Source organism: Miniopterus natalensis, chromosome 5 (genome assembly GCF_054644295.1).
Source record: "Miniopterus natalensis isolate mMinNat1 chromosome 5, mMinNat1.hap1, whole genome shotgun sequence".
NCBI lineage: Eukaryota > Metazoa > Chordata > Mammalia > Chiroptera > Miniopteridae > Miniopterus > Miniopterus natalensis.
The window spans coordinates 44,726,016-44,751,281 of NC_142085.1; the positions used below are offsets into that span (position 1 = coordinate 44,726,016).

General features: G+C 40.8%; 1 protein-coding gene across 4 annotated transcripts in view; it reads right to left on the bottom strand.

Moving 5' to 3' along the window:
* Window positions 1–25,266, bottom strand: part of BACH2 (BACH transcriptional regulator 2) — a 305,235-nt gene that overhangs the window by 117,874 nt on the left and 162,095 nt on the right. For all 4 annotated transcript variants that reach the window (XM_087817513.1, XM_087817511.1, XM_087817512.1 and 1 more), the window contains exon 3: window positions 9,182–9,330. The gene's annotated coding sequence lies outside the window, so the exon portion shown is untranslated. The remainder of the gene's footprint in view (window positions 1–9,181; window positions 9,331–25,266) is intronic.

The window sequence follows — 25,266 nt, forward strand, 5'->3', positions numbered from 1 at the left end:
GACTACGAACACCACCTCTCTTTGGTGTTTCTTTTAGCCACAAACTGACATGCTATCTACTCACTGTGGTTGCAGTAGACTCAGCAGTAAGATTAAGGGGAGTTTTTACTTGGTTAACTGCCCCTCCAACACCTGTGTCCGTGGAGGGTACTCTAGGGCAGGCATGTGCCCATTCTTGTCCCCCTTCCCCACTCCTCCATTCCTACACAAGCAAAAGAGTCCTCCAATCTCTAGGCAACACCACTAAGAAATCCTTCCCTTGCTGTTCTGAGTCCACAAGAGGCAACTTTCTAACAATGAGCCTAGAAGATGTAGGTAGTAAAACAGCATTTCAAACAAGGTTATTACTTTTTTAAAAAAGATTCAAGGATTCTATCACTTTTTTTTCAGCCCTCCATGGACACAATTTGCTTATGTATGAGTTGTGTCTTTCTTCCTCCAGAAAGGGGAAAATGCTGATAAACTATCACATGTAGACAAACAGCGCAGAAACCTGGCTGCCTTTTGCTACTTAGACAGAGACACATTTATTTCCCAATGCACCACTTACCAGACAGATGCAAAGATGTGGGCAAGCCAGTCATCAGAATTAACAGAGTGATTGTGCTTGCACTACATATTCTGATTTGTATGAATCTTATTTTTAGCCATGCACAAAGGGCAATAAATGGAAAATCTTATTCTAACCACTACTTTTTTCTGGGCCACCCACACTGCTCCACCTACCGCACAAGTTCACAAATGTAAAAAAACCCAAGCCAGGGTTTGTCCTAACAAGGGATGCAAAGTGGCTAAAATCTGTGACATTTTTTCCAGTTAGTGTTTGTTCTTTCATTCTTTTTCTGTATCAGGACTTTCAGGGAAAACAAGGTTGACTTATCTATGGGCATTTTCAAAGACTCCACGCTGGTATGTCACTCAGTGCACAGGCCAACGCGATCTGCCAGGCACGGCACCACCCTGCCGCGAGCCACATGTCAACCAACTTTCAGCAAAGACATGCACCCCAAAACGTTTCTGTAAATTCAGGAAGATGATATCTACAACATTTTGTTTGGAAACAATGATAGTGTTTGAAAAGTTCTTCAAATGAACAAAAGTGGTATCAGAAGCAAACGTTTCTGAAACTGAGCGGGCTGTCAGGGATGAGTTTGCCAACATCAGGTCAGTATCACCGTCCTAAATCTGCTTTTAGTTCTCTGCAGCACACTGTTCGCCAGGGCACAGCATCCCTGTGCCACCATCTCCCCTCCCTCCTGCACATTTCTCCCTGCTCTATCCAGTCACCACCCACACCCTGCAGCTCATTCAGCATCAACACGCACATGGCCATCGCTGCCAATGAAGAAGCTGATATTGAGAGACAATCACCTTGATCGCAAACTAGAAACACAATGAAGAAGAACATGTTTTCTAGGGACACAGAGGACAAGATGAGCGTATCTCTTTAGACTTTTAATGAAAGTTAAGTTATTAAGGTCCCAGGGTACCAATTTAAATGCTTGTTCCTCTGAGCCCTCTGCAAAACACAGCAGCAAACACATGCAGGCAGTCATGGATATGTAGAAGTCAGTTCGACAGAATAGTTAAGGCACCAAAGGAGTCAGCCCTGAGAAAGGCATCTTTACCTGTGTGCTCGTTCATTATCCAGAAACTAGAGGAAGTGTCCTGTCATCCTCTGGTAGTTAATGCACCTGCAGAGCTGACACCTTCTTCCGATAACGCGGGGTCTAGAGCAGTGCTGACGAGATGTATCAGAAAACCTTTTTCAGGTTAAAGCCCACTGTCGTCAGAACTTCTGACGAGTGTTGTAAAAACACGGGTAATTAAGTGGTACGAAAAAGTGGGTCATACACCGCTGAGATACAACCACACCGCCCCCAAACAAGACTCCAAATGACTGTGCTGTGACAGGGTAGGAGGGGTCTGAACACAGCGAAAGCAAAACTTTTATGTGGTGAGGAGCGTTTTAGTTTTCACTGGTTTAGGTTAGAGAAAGTTAATTTCAATGTCAACTACGAACCAACTAACTTTTAGCGTGTTCTTGAAATTTGGTGACAAACACTGGCTGTTAATGTAATGGGAAATTCAGATACAGTGTCATAAACAGTCCGAGGGACAGTCTCAGACTTAAATGACGTTCCTCCCACCAAAGGGTGAGCACCGTGACTCAGTGAAGCAAGGAGGGCAAATCGAAACTGAAGACCAAGAACCCAGTGCTCAGTATCCACATGAGCATCTCCTCGTGTATGGGATCAAAGTGCTGTGTGCCACCTCCCTCCACCCGGCAGTGAGCGCAATCTCGGCTGTTCATCAGAGCGCCCTTTGGCTGCTGTGGGAAAGGCAAAATGCAGCTCTCTGAACGGAACACAGTCGTCGCCCCTCACTCGAGAGACACAGAAATGTCAATGTAAGTCAATACAGAGTCTCTGTTACATGCAAGGACAGAAAGGATGTGAAGGGATGTAGAGAACCTAGAAGAAACTGCTTTCAAAGAACCTACGTCTTGTAGAGAGGATGATAAGACCTAGTCGTACCCAATGCCAAATACAGATAATTTTTAAGACAAAAATCTCTTCAAGCAGCTGCTTGCTATATATATACTTCATCTGGGTTTTCTTTCAGTGCTCCAAGCCCTTCCTGTCCTTGGCTCAGTGCTAGGATTCATCCTGATCCAGAGCCCTAGCACTCTCCAAAGGAAGGCAGAGATGGCAGCACAACCCAGGGAGCACCAGGATTCTGAGGAGACACCTCTCTGAAGGGAGATAAAGGATGCAAAGTGGAAGGAAACCTCTCTCGTTCACAGCACATGCAGGGATGTAGTTGAATCACATTTTGTTAGCATTAGGCATAAAATCAGAATTTTACTGGCGTCCATATTGTTTGGATTATGGAGGATGGGGAATGGGGAAATCTGGCTAATCAACCTTTTCCATTTCTGCCAAATTGCCTTAGAGTATGCTGATTACGGATTTTTAAGTAACTGGAATGCCATCGGTTGACCTAACACTAAAGCAATTTTATTATACGTAATTGAATCTTCTTTTATGATTCCAGAGACCCACTAGGATCTTATAGGACCACTCAATAATCATTTTTATTGATACAATGTAGAAATGAAAAGAAGAGTTAATTGCGATTTCCACTGGATAAACATACCAGTGAATCCACACAGGTATCTGTTCTGACAAGGATTGATTAATGTAATTTGAAGGGAGAAAAATAAGCAACTAGAAGATTGTTGTCCTAGAAAATGATGTCTAAAGTCATCATTCCTAAGCTCCACTAACTTGTGGGATGTAATCAGTCCTGAGGACAGCAGGTCCTGGAATAACGTCATTTCATTCAACGTCCTTTCGTTGTAACATTGATGAGATGCTGTAGGAACTTAACTCTTGTTTATATCAACTACCCTATGGTAAAACTGACTTCATTACACGCAGTTCTGCTTAAAGTCACAGAACATTTGGAATTAAGTTGATTAACTGAACTCTGCAAAAATACACAAAAGAATGAGTTACCATGTAGATTGTATCTGGGTAGCTGGATTATTGGTAATTTATTTTCTTCTTTATCCTATTCTATTATTTTATAAATTATGTGTACAAACATTACTGCCTTTACAATCAGGAAAATAAAGGTACTTCTGTTTTGATAAAAAAGAAAGTTAATTTTTCTCTGATTCTGCTCTTTCTAATAATTAAGACGACTTAAGATATGAGACTCAGTTTAATAATCTGTCCTGGTGACAAATCAGATGTGAAATAAAGCAAAAATCTGCTAGAAACAATAGATTATAATCTTCTAGTTAGACACCCTGAGGACTCTAAATCCTGCTACACTGCAGCGCTTCGCAAATATTGTTTGGGAGCAGAAGAGCAGAAGCTCAGGCGCCAGGATGCTCACAAGGATCAGCTGAACAGGGTATCCCTTGGAAGAGTGTGGTGCCATTCCCCTGGGATAAATCACAGCTTAGAGACAGGTGTTACTTTGCTAGTGACAAGTGTATCCAAAAAAAGAGCACACAAATAATTTCTAAAAAACAGAAGACTGGAAATTAGAATAATTTGATATACTATTTGTGCTACAACTGATAGCTCTTGGTAAGCAGCTTTACATATGCATGGCTGAGTTTATTTGGAGACTCACAGGGAATATCATTTGGAATTTTTGCTTCATATATTACTGTATATTACCATATCATGCATCATTCCTATTTGCACAATTAGTGTATATGCAGATAATGAAAATTAATTTGGATGATGCCTTGAGCAGAACATAACTGGGAAACAATATGTTTCAAATAATCCTGTCATACATTCTAAAAAAACCCAATAGAATTGACTTCAAAACCATGCCAATGGTTCCCTAACGACTATAGGAGCCAAGTATATATGTTCATGAAGTTATTTTATATATAACTCAATATCACAATCGTTAGAGGGCTTCCAAACGTAATAAACAGAATAAACATTAAAAAGATTTCTGAAATTTAAACTCTGGCACTGGAAAGGTGGTAAATGCCAAAACTTGCACAGTTTCTCAAGAATAAAAATGAATGGTATATTTTTCAATCCTACGTCAACATTTTTAGGTTATTATCAAGGCATGAAAATGGGTGCAATAAAACCTCAGTGAACTAAACCTATTTCAGGACAAGAAGATTTTTTGTTTTTGTTTCAATTTTCTGGTTAATTGACAGCTGGAAAATGCTTTCTGTTGAAAATCTCCCCAAGGCAGTCTTTTCCTAGTTATGAAACTTGTAACCATTCCGATGGTTCATCAGGTCAGTGTCTTCAGCTGCAACTACCCTCCGGGGTACAGCTATTCTCCACCTTTACTGAACCAGAGCTGTCTTGTTTTCTGAACCTTTATCTCTGAAAAAGGGAAGTGGGATGTGTGGGGTAGGGTGGAGTGTGTGGGAGGGAGTGGGGTGGGGGTGGGGAAATAGGAAGGGCAGTTAATTCGGGGTTCTGGTTAATTGGGTTCCAGGTAGCTATGCCATCACTAAACATGAACTCAGTGTCTGGAACCAGGCACATCTGATTGCTAGGAAGCGTGAGAGCCTCAAGGAGAGCCTCCAAGGGCATGTCTGTTGGCATTCTCTACCTTATATCATCGCGTCTGGGTGACAATTGGTTTGCTGGTCTTCTCTAGAAGTGTCAGTGTGTCCATCTAAACTCATGGGGCTGAATTAATTTTGATTCAATTCTATATCCATGTCATTTCATCTCAAGAGTAGGGTGCTGGTAGCTATGTGTGGATGCCAAGGAGAAATAAGCACTTAGTTTTCTCTCTCTGACACTTGCTGATCTGGATTTGTTTTTTCGTAAAAACTTTACTTTCAGCTTTTTTTATACCTTAGCAGTTCCCTGTGAAACCTTTGAAACCTTGGTCGCTTTGCCCTGTTCTCCATCACCTAAGTGAAGAGCATGGCGAGCTTATTTCTAACAGGTTAGGAAAGTCTGGGGTGGGAATGAAGCGACTAATTTATATATATTGTACTTTAACTTTGATGGCCTTATTTTACCTCTTCTTTAGTTATACCTTTTCCTTAAGTGAAATACACACACATATATACACATGTATGTAGACATATATAATGTGTACACACAGGAATATAAACAATCTTCATGTCTTAAGGAGAAAGTGAGATAATTTAGGACAGGTTTCTGAGCTTTTTGAAACTATGAACCCTTATGCATACTTTTCAGAAATTATAGTCCCTGGTCATACCCAGATGAAGGCCTGAAAGTAGTAAAAGAAACCTGGGGAGAAAGCATGGCTACTAAGCCCCATGATCATTCTCCAAGGCCAGCTTTCAGGAAACATAGAATAAAAAGCAAACTCCCCAAAAATGTAAGGCCCGAATGGACTACCTTAATGGGTCCAATACCGCATATTCCTCACAGGACTGCAGGTCGCTCACTAAACTGTCCTGTGATTTGTACAGTAATACCCAATACCACAGAGATTTGGTGATGGGGGATAAACTATACTTCATTTGGAATTTTATAATAATTTGAGGCCCTACTGGAGGAGAACTATGTGTATTAGTTTTCTTTCAAAGTTTCCATTTTCTCTTAGGCTTCCATCTTGTTCCTGCCTCCATGTCCACATCCATGGATCAAGACCTGTCATGTGCCACAGCTATGTACACGGCCCCATAACCACGTGCGTGCTGGGGCACTGTGCCTGGCCTTGTTCATGAGCACACGATTCTGATGAACTGGAGCAGCCCCCCCGAAGGAGTGCAGGTGGGGACACTGTCCCGCTGTCACAGTGAAGCTGTTTCCTATACGTGTAAAGGGCATTTTAGTAGAGATTACAGTTGTTTATGGCATTTCCCCCAGTAGTTTATGAAAACTGTGTCCTTGCCTCGATAGGAAACCCATTCCTAATACTAAAGTAGGACATTTTGCAGATCCCTCAGCCTGGCGCAAAAGTATGAGGTCTGCAGGGGGTGTGAGGGACATGGCCATCCATCCAAGCTGTTGCATCCCTGTCAAGCACTAGGTTAGTGATTCTGCACAGCACTCTCAGAAGGAAAGTGATCTCTGGTATCCATATTTTTTATTGTGTTAAAATATACATAACATAACATTTACCATTTTAGCGATTTTTAAGAGTCCAGTTCAATGGCATTAAGTACATTCACACTGTTGTGCAACCATCCCCACCCAGCCATCTCCAGAACTTTTTCTTCTTCCCAAAGTGAAACTCTGTCTCCATTAATCACTAACTGCCCATTCCCCTCTATTCCTAGGCCCAGCAACCATCATTCTACTTTTGGACTACGGATTTGACTATTCTAGGTGCCTCACATAAGTGGGGATCATACAGTATCTGTCCTTCTGCGTCTGGCTTATTTCACTTAGTATCTACATGGTTCATGCATGTTGTAGCATGTGTCAGAATTTCATCTTTTTAAGGCTGAATAACATTCTACAGTATATATACACCACATTTGCTTCATCCACTTGCCTACTGATAGGTATGAGGGCTTCCTCCACCTATGACTATTGTAAATGCTGCTGCTATAAACACAGTGTACAAATAACTTTAAACCCCTGCTCTCACTTTTTTTAGGTAAATATCCAGAAGTGGAGTTGCTGGATCATGTAGTAATCCTAGGTTTAATTTTCTGAGGAACTGTCATACTATTTGGTATTCAGTTATTTTCACACGCACGGAATTTCGGAGTTGCTCTAAGCACTAGGTGACTTACAGTGCTTCACCTGAGGGCACAGGGAGCGATCCAGGCAGGTGAGCCAGGTCCTGCAGGAGCTTGAAGCCCCGATTACCTGAGGCACCACAGGAGCCTTCTTCCTTCCTTGGCCTGCGGTTATGAAGTGGCACACAGAGTCATCCTACAGGAACACCTGATGCGTAAATGTGGACACTCACAGATGCCAAAGTGGGAGGGGCATTACCAAGCAACTGATCCAACCCACTTCTTTCCCTTCATAGTGAAGGCACTTTATAAACTGAAAACCTTCTTTCCAAGACTGCTGTGCAGAATAACTAATTAGTGCTTGACAGAGATGTTTTAGTTTGTGAGGGTAGAGCAATAATAGATAATTGCATCACTCACAACTCTGTCAGCCCTAATATCAGCCCTTCTACCCTTTGGACAGCCCCTGAATAGCTTTGAATTAATTCCTTATAGAACTCTTTCATCATAAGTCACTTTTTTGTCTTCTTTTTCTGATTTTGTGGTTTTTATTTTAAACATATGCACTTAAATCTATCTCTAGGATTTGGGGCTCTGCTAATGTTTACGCAATAGGTATGCTCCTTCATTATATAGCTGCTTGGGAACTGCTTTATTAACAGTGATTATTCTCAATTCCAGAGAATTATAATAAAAGCACTGTAAGTCCTCAGTGATATTTTGAATGATAGCATTTATCATACCCAAGGAAAATGCTATAAATCACAGTGATTACCTACAGATTTAAAATGCCCAGAAGTTTCTCAAACATTTTCTGGACAGCATCACTTGTTATTTTTACATGCACATCGACTCAATGGAACAAAAGAAAAAAATGTTTAAAATTCCTACAATGAAAGCTTAGAAAAGTACAAAATGCATATATATTCACAGGCACATATGTACATTTCCATGAATGCTCACATACATTGAAGTACGTATTTCTTAAGCCAAGCTCTTCTACTCTTTTCTATTAACATGGAATCAATTATTCTTGTCCTCAGCAGAAAGGTGACTGGCTTGTTCCAAAGCTGAAGCAATAACATGCTGATCCTCACAACAGGTCAGTCCTGAGAACTTATAACCCCATACAAACCTGAACTAGCTGACTTGGTCTTTCTGGTTTTTTAGAGGTACCCCCCCTTCTCACATGTTTTGTAAAATCAAGTCACATTTAAGTGTATGATGGGGAGGGATATAAGGATGATTCACTCTGAAGGAGAGCAATGTATTTCCCACCCCAGGAAAACAAAGCATTTCTCTTTAAAGTGTGTCTAAAAGTCCAACAAGCAAATTTACAAAAGGAATGTCGCTGTCATTTTAGCCTAATAACAGCACTGTTAGCCACCCCTGTTGAAAACCAAGGGCAATGAATGACTGGTACTAGTGACTCTGGAGGAAAATTGTCAGAATAATGACATCGACTTGGCTGGACTTCAAATGTGACGGTGATGAGAGGACTTTAAAATTCTCTTTTCTGAGAGATGAGTCAATGTGTTAAGGGAAGTACTAAATATATTAATTTAGTGACGTTTAGTACTAAATATTTAATATGCTTTTTTACCTTTAACATTCCTCTTCTCAGTCACATGAGCTAAAGCAGTGATTCTCAGAGTGGGGTCCTTGGATCAGCTCTATCAGCATCACTTGAACACTTGTTAGAAAAGCAAATTCCCAGCCCACCCCAGATCTACGAAATTAGAAATTCTGGACACAAGGCCGAGCAAGCTGTCCTGTAACAAGCCCTCCATATAATAGTGATGCAAGCTCAAGTTTAAGAACCACTAAGTGAAGGCACCACCAATACTCAGAATCTAACTAACCCCAGCTCCCTTCCTCAATTCTAATTCTCAAGAAGCTTTGTTAAAAGAAAAGTCATGCATGTGTGTATGTGTTATTAGTTATTTTCACCTAAGAAAATGTTTACTATTGTTTGGTTTGAGAAAAGAAATCTTAATCAAAACTTACATGTAATTTTTCCAGGTCCTGTGCTGGCTTTGAGTCTTAGGATGTAGGGAACTGGGCAGAGGGAGAGATGAGAAGGCTGCAGCAATCCATTCAGACATGGACCCCAAGGCTTTGTGGGGCAACCTTGTGACAGGTCAGCGAGTGTCCACCTGGTTGGGGAGGAAGAGTTGTCCATTAGCAGAGTAAGCCTTGCATGTTAGCGTTTCCCCTCCCTCTTGCCATCCTGCTCTTCCTTGCCCCCTGAACTATGACCTCTAAGCTAACTTACTGTGCCTCTGGCTGTGTGCTCCTTCATCGCATCCACATAAACAGAACATGATGAAACAGCCTATGGTATTATGGCTGGGCTCAGCCTCGGTGGAAGCCCTATTCCCCAAGTATTTCCTCCAGGTGAGCATCCCTCACCGGGTGCTGCCCTGAGCCCCAAAGCAGCTTGGAGACAGGTCAATAACTCCTTTATTTCACCTCATGAATGTTTTCTTTCAACAAATCAGAACACCTTGGTTTAAAAGACACATGTGGCTGCAGTAACAAGGCATCGCAAGAAGCAAATGATAAATTCGAGAATTCTGACTGAAATGAAATGATTCTCTGATGCCTCAATATGTTTATTTTTAAACAAATATGACTTATTTTTTTCTGATGCTAAATTAGTGCATGCCTATTGTAGACCATTTGGAAAACACAGAAAAGCATAAAGACCAATTGCAACCTTGACACTGATAACTCATTGATGATATTTTGTTGTGTAGATTCACGACCCCATCACTGAAACTCCTGGGCCAGGTATACTTTAGCATCCAGAACTGTTTGAATTTTAGAGAGTATAATGATGGAACTACCGTTTATCACATAATACTCCATCACAGTCTGGAGCAGCACGCTACAAACACATTAAATATTTCTGTGGCAAAACAGATGCATGTTCCTATCAAGTCAGATAAAGCAGAGCCTCACATTAATTCAGGTTAGGTTTTTCTACCAAAGAAGTTACCAAAAATCCCTTTTGATTTTGAAAGCTTTTGGATTCAGAATTGGGAATAAGGGACTGTGGACTAGTATTTTCTTTTAATATATACAAAAATACTCAGAGTTTTGTTTCTAATTTTTCATTCAACATTGTATGAATGTGAGCATTTTCTCACGTTAATTTTTTTTCAAACACATGCCTTTCAATGTTCATGTAAAACTCCATAGAAAAGGGTTTTATTTATTTAGCTATTTCTCTTATTTTTGGAATTACATATTGTTTTCTTTCTTTTTTTGTTTGCTTGTTATTGCCAATAACACTTTGAGGGATATATCTGAATATCACATTGTCTGAATATCTGAATATTTTCTTAGGTAGATTCCTAGAAAAGGAATTATTGGGTTAAATGGTGTAAACTTTAGGGGGCCTGATGACTTTCCAGAAAAGCTGCACCAGTTGAAACTCCTGCCACAGCATGAGTGTGGTTAGTATGTTTAATTGCTCACTTTATCATAAGCACAGAAAAAAATACACTAGCACATTACACATCTTAAAGTTCTAATCAGTGACAACCACATTCAGATTTTAATTTTGTTTTTCTTACACAGAAGATAGTGAACTGTTTTTCACAAAATCAGAGAGTGATGGGATTAATGTAAGTTTGCCATCCAGTTGAACCTCATCAGAGCAGACTGAGTCAGATCTGGGCAATGGAGGCGTTGCCACTTGTCTCTGGGGGTCTTAGCTTGTGCAAAGGGATGAGGGAGTACAGAAATAATTCACACACCATCCTAAAAAGAGAAACTGTCAGCTGCCTATTATCTGTGGGCTTCTGGGCTACTGAGGCCTGGTGTTTCCCTTCCTTGGGGTGTTTTCCCATTTCTTGGACATTTTGCTGCTTCTCAGCATGGTCATAAGAGAGCGGAAAGAAGTGTGAAGACAAAGCCAAATCAGAGAAGTCAACCGTAACGGCCCTCCTGAGTGCTTACAGTGTGTCAGTGCCGGTGCTGGATTCGTGTGCATTGCCTCATTTAACAGGCAGAGCACTAACATAAAAACTGTGGGTGTGGAATTTGAAAGTATGTGCACCCCCATCAGTCCCTCTTCTACACTAATATGTTGGGAGGAATCAGAGGTTTGGAATTTCAAAGATCTATTCAAGCCTAGTGTTTTGAATGAGTCCAAGATATTTCAATGACCTGATGACTCCAAGTCTGGCTGTAAATCATAAACTTTACACCTTTATGCTTTTTTTGTTGTTCTTAGCACCCTCCTCTAATAGCATCTACACAAAGCAGGGAAAACTGGTATAAATAAATTCTTTAAAAATTCTAGATAATAGTAAACCCTCTGAAGGTCTTACTGACAGGAGGGAGGCTGTATCTCGTAGAGTACAATAGAGTTGAGAGTCCATTATATAACAGGGTATACACAGAGAAGACATGAAGACACATACATAATACATACTTTAACATACAAACAAACATACAAACACGAGCTTCCCAAATGTACTATAAATTAGTAATGCTTAATCAGGACTCATAACCCCAAAGGAACTTTATACTCACAGCTTTTCTAAAAATTTTTCTCTTTTCCCTTTATATGCACTTAACCTTACAGGATAATTGGTATAGAGAGCATAACAATTTTTATAAACAAATAAAAGAATATTGAAGAGATATTTGTTATATAGAATGAAATAATTTCACTCTTTCCCTTATCTATAAACTCAATTTCTGCATAGTAGGATATAGCATATAGTATAAGATGGCTGAAGTATGGAGAGAGTAAGAGAGATGCAAAAAAATTTTAATTTTATTTTGGAAGTAAGTTAAATTGATTTTCCCAACAATCTTATCTAAAAGTAAGGAATGTTTCTATCAAAGTTATCTAAAGACCAAAGAACAAAAGGCTATCAGAAAGTGGACCAGTAACGTCTCTGTGACTTGTCTTTGTAACTGTAATAGCATTCCCCTGTAATCGGGTGTCAAGTGGGTAGAATGGCTTCTAAATGTTTTTGCCATGATCAGCTATATGGTTTATTGTGGAAGTACACCAGGACTATAAGGTGTGAAAAAGAAAAGTGGTAATAAAGGAAATGACCCCTCAAAGAACATACTTTGTTTTTTCCAGAGGGCCTAATTGCTTGTGGGGGTGGGGGTATAAAAAAGGCAAACCACCAGTAATAACAGAAATGATCGCCAGAGCTCTTCAGATACTCAAACTACACAGCTAGCATTTCTAAAGCTAATTACAAATTTGGATTCTCTCATTTTAAATATACTTCGAAGCGGCCCACTTCAGTTTTAATGCTGAACCAAAGTCTGTGCAGTTGGCACATTATCAAAGCAAAAAAAGCATTGCTTGAACAAAGCTGCCACTTCCAATGTCACTAAATTTTCAACTGCAAAATACCACAAGCTCCAAACTAGTTATGCCACGTGGTTATATTCTGTTACATTTACAAGCGTTTATAGTTTCCCAAGCCCTAAGAGACTTAGACCTCTGCTACTCACTCTAGCTCTATTCTCTCGGGCAGGTCATTCACTGTCTCTGAGTCTCACACAGTTCATAGGTTCCTGTGAGGATTAAATGAAAATGCAGACAAGAGAATTTTTGCAAACTATAAGACATGCATAAAATGTTGGGTATCATTATTCTTTTCACTAACAACTTTGTGAGGCATAAACACATTAACTCTCATTTCACAGTTAAGAAAACTGACAACAGGAAGATATAGCCAAAAGAAAAAGAAAAATTGAGTTCGGATATTTGAGTTTTAGCTCTGAATTAGTCACGAACTGCCTGAGTGACTCTCTGTGACTTGATTTCTGCAGTAAAAGGAAGGGGTTGGGTAAAATGACTTTATGGTCTTCTTGAGGCCAGTGGTCCTATAAAGTTGCCCCTGGTAGCGATGGGCAGCCTTAAGAAAGACTCTTAGGAAACGGTCCCTTGCGGAGGCTAAGGACATCACCCACCAATCTGAGGTTGCAGTGTTGGGGCAGGGTGCTTGAGCAGCCTCCTACGCCCAGGTATAAGATAGGCATCAACTAACTCTTTTGCTTGATTAAGGGGAAGTTGGGGACATCCCTACACAAATGGCCAGGGCTCCTGAGACAGAGGAAGGAGCCGCTGGATACGCTTGAAACAGCAGCTCTTTATTAATTAATATAGATATTCACTACTCTAACAACTGGTGTAGCTAAATAAGTATATACTACCGGAATATCAGTGTGACTAATAGCCCCACTGCAGTTTGGCTATCAGTTTCAAAGATAGAGTCACCCTGTGGGCCACCCACCTTTCTTGACTGAGCTCCTACAGTGTCAGAGGGGAGAAGTAAAAGAGACACTTTTTGTAGTATGAGCGCGCATCATTCTCACATGGAAATTTCACTTTAAAAAGGCTGGGGCCACTAACTGAGGTCTTACTAGTGATATGTCTCAGTGCTAATTCAGCTGCCTGTGATGAGGAAAACATTCACGATCGGTGCCGTCCAACATGGCAGCCACGAGCCACATGTGGCTATCGAGCACTTAAAAGATGCCTGGTGCAACTGAGGAACTGAATTTTAAATTGTAATCAACTTAAATAAATTGAAATTCAAATGCCACTTGTGGTTAGTGGTTACCCTATTGGGCAGTGCAGCTCCAGGTAGGCTGCCTCACATACTAGTTTTCTTGGATGTATTTCAGGCCCCGGAAGCCCATAAGCCATTAGCCATTCGTTCACCAGGTATTTGCTGACCTCCTCCTGGTTGCTGGGCACCATTTATGTGTCTCAAAACAGTGATGAAGAAGAGAGCCATGGGCACCTTACCTTCATGGTGTTTCTCAGCTAGACTGATTTCCAAAGACCTCGCAAAACCTTGAAGGGTTTCTCACCAGACTGCTCTTAGGAAAAGGTGGGTGAGGAGATATGGTAATGCTCCACTAAGCATGAAAGCACTGCTCTTTCATTTCTCCATCTTTACTGTTAGAGAAGCCGGGGGAAAGTTTAAAAAAGAGATAGCTGAATGGTCACTATTCATTCACTTACAAGTAAAGTAGCATATCCCAGATACGAGAAATTATCTGTAAGTAATTTCCTCTTTCACAAACTTAAATTTACTTAAAAGAAAAAGTCAGTGGGACCTGCATTCTCAAGCTAAGAAAAAAGTAAATGGTATTTAATTACGGCAATAGTCTTAAAAAGTATAAATGAGTCTCCAGCTGCAAGTGGTGGGCAAAGGAAAGTTTATCCCAATTAGCTGTGAAACGATCAGGTTTTCTAGAAGGTACTTCTGGTACAAGTCAGGCTGATTGCATTCTTCATCCCTATAACTCAACTCTTAGCTAAGATTTTCTTAGGGGCTTTCATGGGATTTGATGAGCAAAGTCCTATTTGCTTTTTCCCGGAAAACTACAGGTGGAGGTATTTTTATCTACATCACAAATCTAATACCAACAACATAATTTCTAAGAAACGTAAGAGTGGTTTGATTTAATGTTTTTCTGATTTCCAGCACTGCTTCCTATGAATCTCTGTTGTCAATTCTCTCCTATCCTAATCACCTCTTCCTACCTTACTGGGATTTAAAGCAATACAAAGAAAAGAAGACAAAATATTCAGAACTGGTTCATACTCTTGTTTGAACCTGAATCAGGTGTGCCTAAATGTAAACAGGCAGGGACATCATGTTCCAGGAACAGTGTTTTTAAGCTAATTTTCTCCATTGTGCTTATATTATCACTGAGGTGAAACCTTCACCGAGCAAAACAAGCTGACTTTGCTCAGCATCCCAAAAGGTTGTACTTGGATGACACCAATGAGCCAATCTGACTTTCTGGCTTCAAAATGCCTTTCTGGTCCCCCTGCCCAAAGTCACACTATTGATTTTTAGAGCTAATAAACGACTCTCGCACACCTCCTTACCTACCTACCTACACAATACACACACACACATCACTCTCTTTCCCCTGGATTGAGTAGAAAAATAAATTACAGTGATCAGAAAACAAAATAAGAGTTCAAAACTTAATTCTAAAAATACAAATTGCATTTAGAGACTCTCACCTGCTAGGGGCTCAAGTCTCAAATGTTCCGTTGGTTCCATGCTGTATAAAAATATTACTAAAAATTTGGTGACAGATCTCGTAATAAACCTGCTGTGAGTGGCCCTTGAGTCCTTATTCATACTCAGAAACACTAAGTGGAGGAGTCACACACCATTTTACAGCCAGAAGGGCTTTCAAATGAAAGGGGTCCATTGATGTTAATTTTTTGGAAACTACAGAGATGAAAAATTTTAAAAACCTACATTTCAAAGAGAGTTTAAATAGTCACTTGTGTAAGGCAGAGACCTCTGAATCAGTCTTGTGGCTTTTGTGTTTTGTTCTACTGGCATGGGAAGGTAATGCAAGAAAATGGCTTTTTTAATTTTTTAAGTTTTTTATTCTGCAACAGAGAAAGAACTGGGGAGATTTGGCCATTTCAGACAGGATGGAGAAAACTAAGATAAAACAGCTCTGAAAGTTTCCACTTACACATTTCAGGTGCTGGGACCAAGTTATTCTAGGTGGGAGAACCACAGCCAGAAAATTTACTTCTTTGATATTCAAAGTGTTTCAATTCCCAAAATACAGTGAAGAGCTTGTTCAGATTTTCACCTGTATCAAAACAGGATGATGCAATCAGAACTACTTGTCACTGATAATTTGGAAAAGAAAAAGCTAAAAAGAAACAAGTGTTGCCCTGGCTGGGTCACTCAGTTGGTTGGAGCATCATCCTGATAAAACCAAGGTTGTGGATTTGATCTCTGGTCAGGGCACATACAAGAAGCAACCAATGGATGCATAGATAAGTGGAACACCAAATTTATGTTTCTCTCGCTCTTTTTCTCTCTCTCAAAAATCCATTTAAAAAAAAAGAAACAAGCATTGAAAAAATACAACCTGAAATTAACTTTTGAATTTCTGTAGACTTCATATTATGTAAAATGGAATACTGGCCTGTATTTATTATAAATAATAATAATAATAACAATTTCCATTTACTGAAACTTCTATGTGCTAGGAGCTGTGCTAGGAATTTTACAGGTATTATTAGACCATACGGTGGATGAGAGAGCCATGACTCAGAGAGGCAAAGTGCCTTGCCTACGGTCACATTCATGTAAAGGGGATGACATGAAGCTAGTCCATGCCCTCCTGATTCTAAAGGCCACCCTTTTCCACTGCCATCCACCACCATTTGGGAGACTACATCCCTCTTTCCAAAGGAAACATAACCTCTTTTATATATGCTGCTAGTAAAATGTCAAAGTAAGGTAATAAAGCTTCGGGTCCTACAGCAATTTAATTATTTGTGTAAAAGGAGTTGATTAGCTTGTTAGTACTAACGTGATTATATTTCCTGAAGTATATTAAAATTAATTTTTTTGAGTGCAGTTTCTTAAAAAAAGGTACTATCAGGTATCTTTTTAAATATGACCCAGATCATTCTCTGAAGGTCAATTATAAGCCTGGGATACCTGTCCTTAGTCACAGAGTAACACCACTGAAAACACTGTATCAGGCATTTCACTCTGGGTCCTGGTCTTTAAAGAGCATCACCACTCCTGCAATGCCTAAGCAGAAAATGCCTGAAGTAGGTTCCAATGTGGCATTTTATTCAAAATACCAGATTTTCCATCCTTACGTCAAAGATCATGCACGAAATCATGCAGAGAGTGACCAAGTTTATTTGCAGGAGTGCTGATGGGCATGCGTTGCAAGGGCTGCCTGTCAACTTAGTAAAGGGCAGTTTCTTGAGAACTCGGGTGGGCATCTACAGTGCCTGACTCCTCCCAGGTTCAATGCTTGACCTGGGCTCTTGAGGGCTCTTTGCTTCCTTCTCCATATCTGACAGCTTTGCCCCGCTGTGTGCTTCACCTATCAGCCAGAAGATCTGCAAATTCCTATTCCTTCCTGGGGAGCTGCACATGCCTGCCAGCCTCGCCTGCCAGCCTCATCTGCAGGCGCCCCTTGACTTCCAAGTTGCATAAGTGGGTCTCACACAAGGCAAGTTGCTGCTGGATTGTCCCCATGGGGTCCACACAGAGCTGATCACCGCAGCAGGGGCGAGGGCTGCAAGCCTGGCCAACGACCCTGAAGACGTGAGGCGTGTGGTTTCTAAGAGGAGTGTGAAGCTCCATTTCAGGGAAGGGCATGACCATCATCCCTGCTGTCCAGCCCCAACAGTTATCTTTGATTTTCTCTCTCCCTCTCACTTCTAACATCTAATCCATCAGCAAGTGCTTTGATTCTATCTTCGACTTAGATCTCAAATCTGCCCATTCCTGGTCGTCTCTGTTGCCATCACCATTACTTCTCACCGGGCTCTCAGCTAATGTCATGGCAACTGGCTTCTCTATTTTCAATTCCCTCCTGGCATCAAGTGTCCCCAAGACCACCCCAGGTTGGGTGATTTCCTAAGAGACTCACAGGACCGAATGTGTATGAAAGCTTTTGTTAGAGGAAATGTAACCCCCTTCCCCTGAAGTTTATTTTCTACCTGGCTTTTCCTTCAATCTATCTTTCGTACTCACGGCTACGATTTATTACAGCCAGATCTTACCTGCTCCCAGCTCAAGCCCTGCCAGGAGACCGGCCACACAGCTGCCCTCCTCCGCCCCTCCAGCTGCCATCTCCCCACAAGACCTCTTCTCCCACACAGGCTCTGCCTTCCTGCAGCTTCTTCCTCACACGACAAACTCAGCTTCTCTCTCTGGATTTACAGTCTTCACGTTGCTGCCACCATCTGCCTTGCATAAAAATCAGTCAGGCTTAATCTTGCTGTGGTCACATACATTCAGAGAATCTGGGGCTGCAGCCCCGAATGCCTCTGTACCCACAGCCACGTGGTGCCGTGAGGGCCAAGTCCCGCCTGATGTCCCAGCCCTCTAACTCAGGTCTCCTCCATTCCCATTTCCAAGCTCACAGCGGATTCTTGGCGGACTGAGGAAGAGAAGGAATGGGGAACAGAGGAGAGCGAAAGTAAGAAGTGGTAGAAGCTGCTGTGTGTACACACGGGGGGCTGTGTTTGTCCATATGGATTTTATACTATTCTGCAGACCTTTAAAAAATTTTCTTCATAGCCGACAGATCAGCAGAACTGAAAGGACCTTGGAGATCAACGAGTCCAACCTCCTCATTTTACTAATGAGGAAAGGAAGGAAAAATGGAGAAAGCATCTATTGAGGGGGCTTATCACCTGCTTTGGATACACAGTCCCAGGTCTCACAGCCAGTGAGTGAGTGCAGAGTTGGGACCACACAGTACTTAAATGAGAATTTTCATCCCACACGTTTACTTACATATTCATATTGCACATAGGAAAGGGCTTGACCTTTAACATATAAAGGTATTTGGAATTCCCATCTCAAAAGGAAAATGGTTTTTCCCTCTGTATTATCCAATACATTTTTTTTTATCGTGGTCAAATATGCAAAACATAAAAATTTACTATTTTAACCATTTTCAAGTGTGCAGTTTTATGGAATTGAAATACACTCACTTTGTTGTACAACTATCACCGCTATCCAATCCAACACATTTTTAAGTGAGTATTTTCTGAACAGTAAAATCAAAATAAGACTGAAGGACCTCCCCCCCAAAAAAAGATCGAAGGAAAAGACAGGTAGAAAATAAACTTTTGTGGGGGTTCCATTCATCTCACACAAACTTTCATACACATTATGCTCTCTGTGATCTACTCTCCATCCTTCCCCTAGTCTTGAAAGTGGAATTGTGAGAATGCTGGTCACCAAGTAAAAGGTAGCTTTTGTTGTTTCCCTAGGATCTGTAGTATTGTATCAGCTTACAAAAATGTTGCGCAAACCAGGACACCACCACTTTCCACGCCTCCTCCATAAAAGGACAAGTTACACAGTATTTCTTGGAAAGACAGGCATTTACCAATGCACTACATCTAGATGGAGCTGTCTCCACTACTCCAGTCTGTTTCTAAGCAGGGTTTAAAAGTGTTGGCACAGAGCACAAAGAATGTCCCTTGGCTATTTAGCATTTAGTTCAACTCCACAATATATTTAGCAAGATTTCTTTTTTTTCCCCCTTCCCTTCTCTATTTAATGACCTCAAATGTACCAACATCCTGTCTTACCTAATCCCCTAACAAGTTCGATCAAATGCCAGGACAGAAACAGACAGCACTGCAGGCAGTGAGATCATTCGCTAAGAATTCATTTTTATTCCAAAAATTAGGAGTGCCAGACCATATAACACAATCTATCACACAGCCAGAAAATTAGCCTGGCACCTGAAGAGAAACATCTAAACTCATTTTTAAAAACCTTTCTCCTGCTGTAGTCCATTTAACAACCTGATGATGCTCTCCCCAGAAAAAGATGCCCAGACACAAAACCTTTCACCACAGCAGGAAGGAAGGGTTCAGGGACTCTTAGAAACCTGTGACCCCTAGAAATCCATGAACCCAGGTTAAAACCCCCTGCTGTGACTGAACTCCAACAAGAGTTCACTTGTCCACGGGCCCCTGTACTGAGTGAGTCCTGGTCCCTGGAGCATCCCTGGGTGACATTTTCTGGTGCCACTTTAGTCTCTGGATGAGAAATGACTTTTCTTGTTTTGGCTTTAGGAACATCCGCACCTGGCTTCTGGTCAAACTCCCTGTCAACACGGCTGAACCTCTCACCCTGTAAGCAGCCACTCTGGTGATACTCATTTTCCTCGTCATCTGCGAGGTGCTTGAAGGCCACCCTGATATTCTTGGGTTCTGCTTTTTAATCTGCTGTCACAGGTCCTGATGTCTGCCCCCTCCACCCTCTGCCTCTTTCCCTGCTGGCCTTTTATGGCACCTTTATAATTAAAAAAATCAAACTTGATTTTTTTTCTTTACCATAAAAGCAACAATCTCCAATTTTGTATTTAAGTACTTTGCTTTTTCTCCAAAAGCATCCTTTAACCTTTCATATCTCTGCCCCTTGGGAAAAATATGACCATCGCTCCAAGCAACATGCCCTGTGGTGTCTGTCCAGCTAGAGACATGGTTTCTGCTCAAGGAGCCATGGGAAGCAAATAACCTGAAATCAGACAGACCCAGTTCCATCCCAACTTCCTAGCTGACTGCCTCTGGCCAACTAATTTAAATGAAAGCTCAGCTTCCCAATATGAAAAAATAGGGATGATTTAGAGTTGTTGTTTTTTAAGGATGATTGAATGAGATGACACAGGCAGTGTTCCTGTGACACAGAAGTCGCCTCGTAAACGGTGATTCCCACTCCCCCCCCCAACTTTTCGTTTATGGAATTCAGCATATATTCTGCATTTTAGAAGCAACTCTTGCTACTGTCTATTAGGTAGCCAGGACAACTTATGTTTGCAGTCTTAAGTATGTATCTTTTAAAACAGGTTAATTGAGATATAATTCACATAACATAAAATTCAATGGCTTTTGGAATATTCACAGAGTTGTGCAACCATCACCACCACCACCACCTAATTTCAGAACATCTTCATCACCCCAAAAAGAAACCTCATACCCATTAGCAGTTACTCTTCATTTCCCCCCCTCCCCCAAGTCCTCAACAATAATTAATCTACTTTGTCTCTACAGATTAGCTTATTCTGCACATTTCATATAAATGGAATCATATACTATGCAGCCTTTTCTATCTAGCATCTTTTACTTCACATAATGTTTTCAGGGATCATCCATGTTGTACTATGTGTCACTTCATTCCTTTTTATGGCTGAATAACAATCCATTGTTTGTATATATCACATTCTGTTTATCCATTCATCAGTTGATGGACATTTGGATTGTTTCCACTCTTGGCTATTATGAACAATGTTGCTATAAGCACTTAAGTACAGTGGATATATGTGGACATATGTTTTCAATTCTCTTGGATACATTGTATACGTGGCAGTGGATTTGCTGGGTGTGATGACTAATTTTGTGCATCAACTTGCTTAAACCATGATACCTAAATATTTGATCAAATGCGTCTGAGTGTTGCTGTGAAGGAATTTTTTACATGAGATTAACATTTACATCAGCAGATTTGAGTAAAACCCATTACGTGGGTGCACTTTTCCAATCAGTTGAAGACCTTAAGAAAAAAGACATTTTCCAAGGAAGACAGAATTTTGACAGCTGACTGCCTTTGGACTGGAACTGCAACGTCAGCTCTTCCCTGGGTCTTCAGCCTTGCCAGCCTACCCTGCATATTTTTGACTTGCCAATTTTCACAACTATGAGAATTCCTTAAAATAAATGTCTCTCTTTTTGTATATGTACACACATCCTATTGGCTCTGTTTCTCTGGAGAGCCCTGGCCGATACACTGGGTTATATGGTAACTCTATATTTAACATTTTGAGGAACTACCAAACTGTTTTTCCAAATGGCCACACAATGTTACAGTCCCATCAGCAATGTGTAAGAGTTCAGATTACTCCATATTCTCACCAACACTTATTACTGTCTGTCTTTTTGTCTTTAGTCATCCCAGTGCGGGGTAAAAGTGGTATTTCATTGTACTTTTGACTTGCATTTCCCTAATGAATAATGATGTTGAATATCTTTTCATGTACTTATTAGCCACTTGTCTTTTTTTGAGAAATACATATTTCTTCCTTTGCCCATTATTTAATGGGTTATTTTTCTTTGTAAAAATTCTTTATACATTGTTCATCTCATCAACAAATCCTTGATGAGATGAAGAATTTGCAAATATCTTCTCCCATTCTGTGGGTTATCTTTTTCATTTTTTAATGGTTTCTTTCAAAGCACAGAAGTTTTTAGTTTTATGGAAATTCTATTTTTCTATTTTTTATTTTGTGTTTTTTGCTTTTAGCGTCATAGCTAAGAAGCCAATGCCTAATCTAAGGTCACAGAAACTTATTCCTATGTTTCTTCTAAGAGTTTTATAGTTCTAGCTCTTACATTTAGTTTTATGATCCATTTTGAGTAAGTTCTTTTACATAATAAGGTATGGGTCTGATTTCATTCTTTTGCATGTGAATATCCAGTTATCCCAGCACCATGTGTTGTAAAGACCATCAAATCATTCTGGCAACCTTTTTGAAATGGACTACAAATGTTTATTTATGAACTCTCAATTCTATTCATTTACTATCCTATGACAACACTATCTTGACTTCAAAACTTTTGTAGTACATTTTGAAATCAGAAAGTTCTCCAACTTCATTGTTCTTTTTCAAGTTTGACTTAACTATTTGGGAGACCCTTGAATTTCCATATGAATTTTTAAATTAGCCTGTCAATTTCTGCAAAAAAGCAAGCTGGGATTTGAGAGATTGTGTTGAATATGTGTGTTGATCAGTTTGGTGATATTAACATTTAACAATACTGTCTTCCAATCTATTGGATGTCTTTCCATTTATTTAGGTCTTCTTGATTTCATTCCATAGTGTTCTATAGCTTTCAGTGTAGAAGTCTTGCACTTTTGTTAAATTTATTCTCAAGAAGTTCATTCTTATTGCAATAGGCTTTTCTTAATTTTCAGAGTGTTTCATTGATAGTGTATGAAATAAAATTGATTTTTGTACATTGACCTTTTATCCTGCAACCTCACTGAACTTGTTTGTTAGTTCTAACAGTTGTGTGTGTATGTGTTTTATGTGGATTGGAGTTTTAAGTATTTTCTAAGTATTCTAAAGCACAGGTAGGTCCCAGAACATAAAATGAGCAATTAAATTGCACTGGAAATACCAAAAGCCCACACTACTAGCTCCTCTTCTCTTGGTACTGGGTGATGGTCCTGCTTCTGGGTCATAATCTTAGTGGCATTCCTACTCTCACTGACAACCCATACAATGACTTGGAGAGATAAGTCCCTGAGACGCCAGGATACCTGGTGTAACATGAACCTTTTTTACACAGAAATGGTGTTATAAAGACAGGTCAGGTTCTCAGTCTATCCCCTGAGATCTATTTAAGTGGGAGCCATTAGATAAGGATGTCACAGGGTCTGGCCTCACCATTCTCAAAGTAACAAAATTTAAGGTTTTGTTTCTATGGGAAACCACATCCTAAAGGACTTTTGAATCTTCCTAGCAGCAGAGACTTCTCATGGGTTTTCACATAGGTACTTCTCTGTAGGTACATCTTTTCACATCAGGACAGACTCCCAGTGTACATTACTTTGAGGGACAGTGGTGGTTATTTTCACAAAAGCTGCTATACTTGACACAAATTATACATATATTTTACTGGATTATATTTTGCTTCAGGTTTAAAAACGGATTTTCAGCCATCCAGCATTCAGAGACCTACTTTGCATCTTGATCCATGAGTCACTGATTTAAGCACGCATTTGCCCAGAATACCCAGGCATGTGAAAGTATCAGAATATCACACTTTGATTGATTCAGAAAGTTATTTTCTACCACCGTGCAGTCTGAGAGTTTCTGTGCTGCGTCTGACTAACTGGGGAGGTACAGGAGTAGCGAGTCAGGAGCTGCTGTGTGGACATCCTTGTCCCTTCTCTTGGGCACCAAGATTCCGGGAGTAAAAACCCCAGTTCTCCATGGCAAAGCGCGTCGGCATGACGCTCATCTGAGCATAATCTGGGTATCGGAGTCATCTTTTGAAGGGATCCTGGTATTTCGGTTTGACAAAAATCGAGAAACATTTTAGAAAGAAAATCGGATTTGTGTGTAAATGAAGAATATTCCTGAAAAGAAACTCTGTTACGAAACTGAAATCTGGAGACCGCGGTGGTGCTAAGTTGAGTCATCAGTTCCCTTTACACCCTAATAATTGACGGCACTTTGATCACAGTGACTGCTCTGGGTGATGCTTTTTTGTTTGCTTTTTTAAGTACTTCCTTGTGTAAACAGGTTGTCTCACTATCGTCTTGCAAACATGTTTACATGTGGGGGATCATGGGAAACATCTGTTAGAAACAGATTTCATGCTTTTCTGTCAACTTAGGGAAATCTGAATCATAATCCTTATAATAAAAAAAAGCTACTGGAGAGTTAAATGAAGTTCTCCTGGGAGAGGGCTTGATGGGATATTTTGATTGCTCTTTGTATATGTACTTAGGAATCTGTCCTGAAGACAACCATGGGAAGTAGTTAGAAACAGGCATTACATTTTCTCCATTCTTGAACATGGGGACAGTTAGGTATAGAGAGGTTCCGTGGCTTGGTCAGTGATCAAGAAAGTGGCAAAAAAGGCACCCCACACCCCACAGGTCCTTTGACTTACAATCTTCAGTTACCGAGGATTCAGTGATTTTTACCCCCCAAAAGTGTTATAATTCCCCGCAATTTTATTAAGGTCACTTATTCAGGAAAGGACAGAAGGAGGGGCTGGGTGACAGACTCTAAAAATGAGCAGTCTTTAAATCTGGGTCCCAAGTTAGAGATCTAGGTGGTTGTAGAAAGGAGGGGGCATCCTGAAGGGAATGGGAACAAAACTTGAAGGAGAGGCTGAATGAACAAGAAGACTTCCAGCAAAACCAGGCAAAATGCTCTACTGAAACCTTAGCACTGAACCTGCACCTGCACCTGTTACGCCCCGAAGCACGATGCTCCTCTTCGAGGGTGCACCACCTGGCTCTGGCCCTCAGAGCTTACACAGGAGCCATCACTGTGTGGAGGGAAGTAACTGACACCTGGAGGGAACAGGAGATGCAGCAGATCTCACAGAGCTGCCCCACAGGCAGCACAGCCCCATCAGCCAGACCGAGGAGCACTTGTCCCCCACCCCGCCTTGAACTTAGGATTTCCCCTTCAATACCACAGAATTTCCCATCCAGGTGAGCTCCCAGGGTCAATGAAAAGCTTTTCTCTAGGCCCTTCCTCGTTTGGATGGGCTATACCCTGTGAGGGGTGATCAAATAGCCAAGGGATAGCTGCTCAAGCAGATGTGGATGTACCTTGGCTGTGTGGACTGGAGTGTCCATGTGCATGCCTCAAGGCCCCTGTAGTATGGGACAGATTAGGGGAATGGGAGGAGAGAGGACAGGAAAGGAGGGTCAGGGTGTCCAGTGGCTCTCCCTACACCACCATATTCCAGCTCAGAACTCTAAGGAGCCAGTGAAAAAGCTGGCCCTTTGAAAGGACATCGTGTCAAGGTAGGA